Genomic DNA, 10,211 nt, shown 5'->3' with positions numbered 1-10,211 from the left:
GCCTCCTGCTCCCCACTCCCAGGCTGTGGCTGGACTGGGACTGCTTCCTTTCCAGTTGGATCTGGCAGCCCGGCCTCTCCTCCCCCTCACCTGACAGGTGCAGCAGCCCGGCCCTGGGAGCCCGCCCGCCCGCCAGGGATGGAAGCGACAGAAGCCTCATTAGCATCTCAATTAAAGGTGAGCCGGGCAGGGGGAGGGGCAGAGGAGGAGCCGGAGCTGAGAGCTCTCCAGCGGGAGGAGGGCGCCTGAGGGCAGGTGACCGGGAGGGAGCACGGGGACAGGGAAGGCGAGAGGTGGTGGGAGAAGAGTCGGGGCCTCGGAGTGGCGGGGAGCTGGCAGGCAGGGAGACCAGGAGACAGAATGGCAGGGGAGGGTCAAGGGTCTCGAACCAGGAGAGGGATCCTGAACACAAAGCCGGGAGGGCAAAGCATGGGAAAGAGGGCAAGTCAGGACGAGTGAGACGAAGGCGGGGCGACCAGGAGAACAGGGAAGGCAGGAGCAGGGAGGCGGATGGACCAGGAGAGGGTGAGGGACTGGGAGGGAGGGACAGAGGAGAGGCAGAGAAGGGGGGTGAGGAGGAGGGAGCCAGCCCCCAAAGGAGCCCCTCCCCTGAAGGAGAGCAGGAGGGCCCCCCCGCGTGGGCTTCCAGGAGCCAGGGCCCCTCCTTGGGGAGTCCCTCCAGAGGCACCCCTGGGTCAGCCTCACCCCCAGGCCTTGGAGAGGAAGGAGAAGGGGTGTCTGCAACCTCCCTCCCTGCTCACTAAGGTGGGAGCACCTCCGGCCCCACCTGGCACCGGGCACAGAGCTCCTTTCTCCCTGTCCGAGCTGGTCCAGCCTCTTCCCTCATAACTCCTCACCAGCAACCCTACCTTGTCCAGCCCAGGGAGGGGCCCAGGTGGAGCTGGGGGCTGGGCGGGGCCCTGGGACGTTCTGTTCTTTTTTACATCACTGGCTGCCAGGCCAGGAATGTGTAATGTCCCCAGTTGTGGTCACGGGGTTGCAGGAATGTGTGCTCGGAGAAGGGGCCAGGCAGGGCACTTGGGCAGAACCCCGGAGCCCAGGGAGCTCAGGGACAGGGGGCACCGAGCAGACAGGGAGGGATGTGGGCCGTGCAGGGAGATGCGGAGGAAGAGGCTGGGCCTGGCCCAAGGCCGCACCAGCCCTGGAAGGAAGGAAAAGCTCAATGTGGGGCTGTGTTTTTACTCCAAAGCCTCTGCCCCAAGCAACCGAGCAAGAGAATAGTGAAGCGCCAGGTGAAGAGGGAAGGCATCAGAGAATGAGGCCCAAAAAAGAGGGCCCAGGAGGCACAGAGACCAAACCACACAGTCAGGTGAGAGGTCTGCCGCTGTGTCCCTGCAGGAGGCGTCCACTGGCTTCTCCCGCCTGCCCCGGGACCCAGCCTGAGCACTGATGTAGCTGGGTGGGAGAGGACAGGCCCCGACGGCATAAGACAAGGATCCTAGTGACAGCTGCGGAGGCCAAGTGCCGAGCGAGCCTGGCGGCGGGGAGGGAGGGAGAAGCACTCACCCAGGGGGCTCGGGAAGGCTTCCCGGAGAAGACGGCATCTCTGCTGGGTCTTGCAGAACAAGCGGGCTCAGGGTACAGCCCTGTCTGCGCCCGTCTCCTGTGGCCTCTTAAAGTGAGAGCTGCTGTCGACCAGGATTCCAAACGCGCCCCATTGCTTCCCTGACACGTATAGGGGACAACTCCCCTCGGAAGGGAAAGGCTGGCTTTTTCTTTATTTTCCAGATGAAGAAACTGCCCTCCGCAAAGATAAGCCAGTTTTCTGTGGACACAAAACCAAACAGCAGTAGAGTGAAGAACAAGAGCCGAATTCTCCTTCGGCAGGGGGGTGTCTGCTTAGGGCTTTTGCCACACACCCCAAGAGAGACCAGCCACAGACTCTTGGGGAACTGGGGCTCCCCTGCACCTGGTTTTGAAGTTCACCAGGAAGGTTCACACACTCCCACAGAGAGTCCGTGGATTGACCAGCCATCAGGGTCCTGGATTATCTCCCAGGCCCCGTGAGAAGCTCTCTCTACCGTCCCCGCCTTCCCAAGGGACGTCCTACCTACAGGTGGGGTACGCAGCACCCTGCTCGTCCCATCTCAGAGGTTCAGAGAGGCACATCCCTGCCTTTTCTATTTGCCGGCTGGTGCCTGAAATCCAACCACTGGCCCAAGGCCTCACAGCAAATAGTTTTCGTTTTCCTCTCAAGGGCTGGGTGAGCAGGATGGAGAGGCCTGGCCTGGGCTGAGCCGTAGAGCAAGCGCAGTGTCCCTGTAGCACCTGCCAGGGTGCAGTAGCTTAGAGACAGCAACATTCCAGATCTGGATCGGGCCAGAGCAAGCTTGTTGTTGTGAAAAAAACAGAAATCTGAGACCTGCACTTGTGTCATGGCTCTGTTTTAAATATTATCTTTTAAGGTGCAGAAAAAAATACCTGAACATGTTTTTTTTTCACAACACAATTTTCCAACAACACGGAGGTTTACAGGACAATAAAAGCCTCCCTCTGTCCCATTCCTTTCCCACCCCTTGGCCCAGGAGAGCCACTGTCATTTGTGTCCATCTGTATCTTTTTTGGGTGCTTTTATAGACTTACATGTATTTTTTAAAAACAAGATATATAGTTTTTTTCCATAAATGGGACCATGGTCTAGGCATTATTCTATGACTTCCATGTTGGCTTTTAAACTATGTGCCTTAGAAAATGATAGTTTCTCCTGCGAAAAACCACAGTGGAAAAGAACATTAAAAAAAAAAAAAAGAATGTAAAAAAAACACAAAATGACACTTTACCACTCTGGGCCACCGGGCTCTCAATGAAAAGGAGGGGGTGGGGTTGTAAGGCAGCCCAGATGGTCACCAAAGCCCTTTCCAGCTGGCTCTGCATCTAGCCCCTTGCTTAATGCATCAGGGAACTGAGGGCCCAGAAGCAAAGTGACTTGCCCACATCACCCTGGGAGTTGGGGGTGGGGCCAGATGGAGAGCTGAGCTTCCCCTTTCCAAGCTCAGTGATGCTCCCTGACTTCCAGAGACGTGGAGGCCTGTTCTGGGGGGCATCAGGGCCTTGTAGGTCTTGTCTTGAAGCTCCCCCAGCCTCTCGCAGAGCCCCAGCCCTTCCTTCCCCCTCCCAGGACCGACCATCCTCTAACCCTGTGGTTTGGCCATAAACTGTGCAAAGGCTGCAGGGAGAGAGGGGAGACTAGAGGGTCTGCAGTGGAATGAGGGTTGTGAGTTCGGGGGGGGTCTCCCTGCCTCTTGCTCCCCGGGGACAGGAGATGGTGGAAGTGATCGCTTTCTCCCCCACGCTCCAACACGCACTGCTGTACACGCTTATCTCGGTGTGTGCGTGCGTGCGTGTGTGCGTGTGTGCGTGCGTGTGTGCGTGTGTGCATGCGTGTGTGTGCGTGTGTGTTTCCGTATGCACGGATCCTATTATGAGTTCTCTGAAGACAGGCACTAGGTTTATTGCCGGTGGCCCCAGGGTCTAGTGGCCCCTCTTTGTTGACTCCCCCCCCCCCCCGCAGGAGACAGCAGAATTAGCATCTTGGGTAAGACTCAAGGTATATCTTTGACAGAGAGTGATGTGCTATGAGAAAGTATCCTCAAATCTAAAATTTGACACAAACGAACTTATCTACAAAAGAGACTCACAGACATAGAGAACAGACTTGTGGTTTCCAAGCGGTGATGGTGGGGGAGGGATGGATTGGAAGCTTGGGATTAGCAGATGCAAACTGGTATACATAGGATGGATAAACAACAAAGTCCTACTATAGAGCACAGGGAACTATATTCGATATCCTGTGATAAAACCATAATGGAAAAGAATGTATATATGTGTATAACTGAATCTTTGCTGTACAGCAGAAACTAACACAACATTGTAAATCAACTATACTTGAGTACATTTTTTTTTTCCGTTAACAATTTTAATCAGTTTATTGTCTGAAGCACTATACTAGGTATAACATAGATACAAATTAAATTCTAAAGATTGCTCTTACCCATTTTGAAGTTTACCTCCAAATGCATAGGATAAAGCAATTAAGCTAGTAAAAAAGGAGTAAATTTGGAGTCACTTGGGCAGGACAAAAAGATTTGTTTCATTATCTAGAAATAGGAGTCGTAAGTCACCATTATAAGTAGAGAAATACAGAACTGATTTTTGGCTGCGTTGGGTCTTCACTGCTGCGCTCAGGCTTTCTCTAGTTGTGGCGAGCAGGGGCTACTCTTCCTTGCGGTGTGTGGACTTCTCATTGCGGTGGCTTCTCTTGTCGTGGAGCACAGGCTCTAGGCCCGCGGGCTTCAGTAGTTGTGGCTCACGGGCTCCAGAGCACAGGCTCAGTAGTTGTGGCGCACGGGCTTAGTTGCTCCGCGGCATGTGGGATCTTCCCGGACCAGGGCTCGAATCCATGTCCCCTGCATTGGCAGGCGGATTCTGAACCACTGCACCACCAGGGAAGTCCCATGAATTTTTTAAAAATTAAAAAGTAAATGAAGATATCCTCAAAACATCCAACATCCTAATTTCCTCTGAGTACCCATTAATTTGTGGTTTGTTAATTTATCTAAATTTCCTTCACCTTTTCATTTCAGTCTCTATCCTTTCTAGGGTAAAAAGGAGTCACTCAAGTAATTGTAACTTTTTATTCTTACTGCTTAGAGCTAATTAGCCTCTCCACACTGGGCTGCCCACTGTGGAAAACAGTGTCCTTTTACCTGCGCTTATGTAGTATGAATTTCTCTCTCTTTTTTTTTTTTTAATAAATTTATTTATTTATTTATTTATTTATGGCTGTGTTGGGTCTTCGCCCCTGTGCAAGGGCTTTCTCCAGTTGCGGCGAGCGGGGGCCACTCTTCATCACGGTGCGCGGGCCTCTCACTGTCGCGGCCTCTCTTGTTGCGGAGCACAGGCTCCAGACGCGCAGGCTCAGTAGTTGTGGCGCACGGGCCTAGCCGCTCCGCGGCATGTGGGATCTTCCCGGACCGGGGCACGAACCCGTGTCCCCTGCATTGGCAGGCGGACTCCCAACCACTGCACCACCTGGGAAGCCCATGAATTTCTCTTTAATCTAAAATGATGTTCCAGAAAATCCCTCCCTGCCACTCTTAGTCCAGTCACCTGGCACGATGCCTAGAAGTTCACCATTTGAAGTTTATTCCTTTGGATTAAGGCTGAATTTCTCAACCTTGGCACTATTGACACTTGGATAATTCTTCATTGTGGCCATGTCCTGTGCACTGTACGATATTTAACAGCATCCCTGGCCTCTACCGACCAATAGTACCCCCTGAATTGTGACAATCAAAAACTCCTCCAAATATTGCCAAATGTCTTCAAGGGGGCAAAATCACCGCAGTTGAGGACGACTGGGCTGAGGGATTGTCCCCAGTGAAAATATTCTGGAGAAGGACGACCCTCATCAATTACACATTTCTCAGTGTGTACCAGACCCTGTTCAAGGACAGCAGTTGGCTGAGAGCAGTACGGGGAAGAGGGGAGAAAGAAGAGTATTTAGAAGAATCCACAGGGGGAAAGGAGGGGGAGAGATAAATTGGGAGATTGGGACTGACATACACACACTACTATATATAAAATAGCTACCTAATAAGGACCTACTGGATAGCACAGGGAACTCTACTCAATACTCTGTAATGACCGATATGGGAAAAGAATCTAAAAAAGAGTGGATATATGTATATGTATAACTGATTCACGTTGCTGTACAGCAGAAACTAACACAACATTGTGTATCAACTATACTCTAATAAAAACCAAAAAAAAAAAAGAATCCAATCCCATGGATTTTGGATCCCTCATGGGCCTCTGGGAAGAAGGATCTCCCAGCAACCCCCTCTGGAGAGGGCCTGGAGAAGAGCCTCACTCCCACACACTCTGGGGGTCTATGGGGCACTCAGTCGGGGTCTGGTGTTGCCCCATGGAAATCAGCAAAACCTCAAGGAAGCCGATGAAGAACACGAAAGGGAAGAAGCAGAGACAACGTCTGCCCATGAGGAGTTCATGGACTCGTGAGGCTCCCCTCATCCTCCCGGAGAAGGCTGGGCAGGCATGATAACCATTTAAGGATGAGATTTGTCCATCAGGGTCCAGAAAGAGGAAACACTCTAAGTCTTCCAAATGGAAGAAGTTTAACACGGAGAATTGGTACATGGTTGATGGAAATGCTGAGAAGCCAGTGGGGGACAGCAAGGCAACCCAGAAAATAGCAAAGCAGGAAGCAGCTACATCTCTAGGGCTGGAAAGGCAAACTTATAACGCAGCCTTACAGACCCAGAAGCCTCCAGAGCTATTTGGCAGAAACTAAATAGTGGGGGCTGCCTGGCAGGGGATGGGATAGTGGAAGGATGGAAGGAAGCAACACAACCAGCTGCATGCCGTGTCAGAAAGCAGAGAAGCATAGAAACCGCCTGGCTTCTTCCCTCTTCCCACCAAATTGTCCTCCACCCACCTGTCTTCCTATTGGCTGAGCCTACAGGGAAGCACTTTGGGAAATGTAGTTCCCAATAGTGAACAGAACAGAGCAGGGGAAGGGTGGAGAACAGATCAGATCTGCAAGCAAAGCAGCAGTTGATTTGGCACAAAAAAAGAGGCCCAGAGAGGTGAAGTGATGGGGCCAAGATTAAAGTCCAGATCTTAGGACTCTTTCCATAGGACCCAGAGAGTCCTTGAAAGCTGAAGTGACAGCTCATGCTGGCAGCAGAAAGAATATACTTCAGCCTGCTGGAGCTAAAAGGATCTGAGATGGTGCTTACCTGTGAAGCAGGGAGCTTTGCCTGGAAAGGGCATGCAGGAACATTTTGGGGTGCTGGAAGTATTCTGGGAGATACACAGGAATACACAAAAGTGAAAATTCATTGATCTGTACACATAGGATTAGTGTAATTTATGCATTTCGTTATTTATAGGTTATACTTCAATTAAAAGAAAAAGAGTCCCTGTTTTTGAGTAAAATCTTAAAATATTTTCAAATGAAATGATATATGTCTGGGATTTGCTTCAAAATAATTAAGAGAAGATTAGAAGAGTAGGAGAGGGTTCTATGGGAGAAATAAGACCCGCCTGAGTTGAGGCTGGGAGTTCACAGTACTATTGTCTCCTCTTTTGCATATGTATAAATTATGCATGATTTCCATAATGATAATTAAAAAAGAGACCTAAATAGACTTTTTTTCCAAAAAAGACATACAGTTGGCCAACAGGCCCATGAAAAGATGCTCAACATCGCTAGTTATTAGAGAAAGGCAAATCAAAACCACTATAAGGTACCACCTCACACCAGTCGTCCATCATCAAAAAGTCTACAAATAATGGGACTTCCCTGGTGGCTCAGTGGTTAAGAATCCGCCTGCCAGTGCAGGGGACACGGGCTCGATCCCTGGTTCGGGAAGATCCCACATGCCACGGAGCAACTAAGCCTGTGAGCCACAACTACTGAGCCTGCCTGCCACAACTACTGAAGCCCGAGCGCCTAGAGCCCATGCTCCACAACAAAGAGAAGCCACTGCAATGAGAAGTCCGCGCACTGCAACGAAGAGTAGCCCCCGCTCGCCTCAACTAGAGAAAGCCCGTGCGCAGCAACAAAGACCCAACACAGCCAAAAAATTAATTAATTAATTTTTTAATTTTTTAAAAGTCTACAAATGATAAATGCTGGAGAGGATGTGGAGAAAAGGGAACCCTCTTACACTGTTGGTGGGAATGTAAATTGGTGCAGCCACTATGGAAAACAGTATGGAGTTTCCTTAAAAAAACTAAAACTAGAGCTACCATATGATCTGGCAATCTCTCTCCTGGGTATAGATCCAGAAAAGACGAAAACTCTAATTCAAAAAAATATGTGCAACTCTAATGCTCATAGCAGCACTATTTACAACAGCCAAGACATAGAAACAACCCAAATGTCAGCCACAGACAATTGGTTTAAGAAGAATGTGATATATATATATAATAGAATATTACTCAGCCATTAAAAAGAATGAAATGTTGCCATTTGCAGCAACATGGGTGGACCAAGAGAATGTCATACTAAGTGAAGTAAGTCAGAGGAAGACAAATATTATACGATATCACTTGTATGTGGAAATCTAAAAAATAATACAAATGAATCTATATACGAAACAGAAACAGACTCACAGACATAGAAAACAAACTTATGGTTACCAAAGGGGAAAGAGATGGGGGAAGAATAAATTAGGAGTATGAGATTAACAGATACACACTACTATATATAAAATAGATAGGCAACAAGGATTTACTGTCTAACACAGGGAATAGTATTCAATATCTTATAATAAACTAGAATGGAATAGAATCTGAAAATATGTATGTTTCATATTTCATATAACTGAATATATGTTCAGTTATATATATAACTGAATAACCTTGCTGTACACCTGAAACCTATACAACATCGTAAATCAACTAAATTTCAATTTTAAAAATTTTGTTAAAAAATAGAAAAAGGGATCTAAGGTGCACACACAGATCTTTGCATTTAAGAGCTCAGTGGCGTGTCCAGTCCCAGACCCCATTTCCTTGACCTGAGCAGTGCATGCCAGTCTGACACTTCCTCCCTCCCCAGGCAGCCTCGGATGTTCACTGGCAGAACGCGGGTCCTAGGCCCGCACCAGGAGAGGAGAGAGATGTCTACAGCTCAGGCAGGCTGATTCGCCCTTTTGTGATCCGCCCCCCACCAGGGGCACGCCCCTGACCTGGACTTCCCACTCTTCCCCCAGGAGCCTGTCCAGCCAGTCAGACCAACCAGGGTTAGGATGTGTGAACAGAGCCCTCCAAGGAGTGGGCAGGGATGGTGCCCAGGTGATCTCTCTCCAGACGGCCAGTCATGCTGAGGGAGGCACCCCTGAGTCACGAGGAGGGAGCCTGGTTGCTGGAATGCGCTGGGACACAGACATCTCGAGCCCCGGCCTCTAGGCTGGCTCTGCCACGGACTGGCTGTGTGACGTGGGCGAGGCATCATCGGTTTAGTCCATAAATATGTACTGGACACGCGGTTCATGCCAGACCCTGTGTGAAGCTCCGGGAGCCCAGAGTTACAGATCCGGGGCAGGCCGTTGCCGAGCTCAAGGCCCAGCGGCCAGCGGATGACAAGCAGCGGGTCACAGGGAGTGGTCTGCAGGGGTGCTGGGCAGCCCGGGGTGGAGGTGCTTCCCAGAGCCCAGGTGACCCTCAAGGACAAGTGGGAGTGAGCCAGGAGCACAGGAACTTGGAGACCAGACACCCTGGCATGGGTGCGGGAGGGCGGGGATACTGTTTGTTAATGGGTTGCAGGGGAATGGTGGGAAGAAAAGGGACAAGGACCAGACCGAGTCCCCCTGGAATCCTGGTCTCCTCTACATGGCACCCTGGCCTCCATGTCCTCATCCTTAAGGTAACGGGCCCGGTCTGGTGGGCTGTCAGCTCCCTCCAGCTCAAAGGGATTCAAAGGCTCCTGGGTGAGAGGCTGGGACTGAGGGTGGTGGCCACCCAGCCCCAGCCCGGCTGCCCTGCTCATGGGAACTTGGTCTATGCTGCACCACCGCCTTCTCTGAGGACAGGGGACCAGGGGCCGCTGCATCCTCTGGAGAATCTCGTAGGTGACCTGTGTCCACTGAGGTGGGTGTGGGCTGGGTTGACTCAGGGAAGGGGATGCTGGCTGGCTTGTGACTCCTTTGCAGTTTATCTTAAAAAGTCACACAACAGGGTGGGAAGCCAGGAGTCCAGACAGTCTGCCAACCAGGACTTCTGGTTCCCAGATGCTGGTCTGGCTGGCCGAGGCTCTCCATGGGTCTCTGCACCCTCCAAGTTTGACGGTCCAGGCCCATCCAGTTTTCGGATCTGGTGTCCTGCTGGCTGGACACAGCTGTGTCTGGAACTCCATCTGTTCCCAGCTGGGTTTCCGGGGGCCCAGCCGAGGAGCGTCCACTGGCTCTGCTACCCCTTTCCCAGCGGCTGGGCCTGGCCTGTCCCTGCATCCTCCTCTCCAGTCAGGCCTCCAAAGAAGGGAGGAGGCCCGGTTCCGGCCCCGCTGCCCTCACGTGCTTTCCCCGCCACCCCCTCCCGTCCTGCCTCGGGCAGCCAAGCCTGTTCCTCTTCCCGATTGCGACAGACAGCTGCCTTGGCTCCCAGCGCTCCCTGTCTCCGCCCCGCGCCGGCGGCTCCACTCCCACTTCCTGAGCCCGGCT

General features: G+C 51.4%; 1 long non-coding RNA gene across 2 annotated transcripts; it reads left to right on the top strand.

The window, feature by feature from the left end:
- Positions 1-68: 68 nt before the first annotated feature.
- On the top strand, positions 69-2,386 carry LOC309641522. Of its 2 annotated transcripts, none has more exons than XR_014252660.1 (2): positions 69-177; positions 1,211-2,386. It is a non-coding gene; the product is annotated as an uncharacterized lncRNA (long non-coding RNA). The 2 variants fall into 2 exon arrangements; XR_014252661.1 differs by having other exon boundaries at positions 69-765.
- Positions 2,387-10,211: the final 7,825 nt, after the last annotated feature.

The sequence above is a fragment of the Balaenoptera physalus genome (assembly GCF_965194825.1).
Source record: "Balaenoptera physalus genome assembly, chromosome: 13".
NCBI lineage: Eukaryota > Metazoa > Chordata > Mammalia > Artiodactyla > Balaenopteridae > Balaenoptera > Balaenoptera physalus.
Note: the sequence above shows the minus strand (reverse complement) of the source record. Positions and strands in the feature narration are given on the sequence as shown.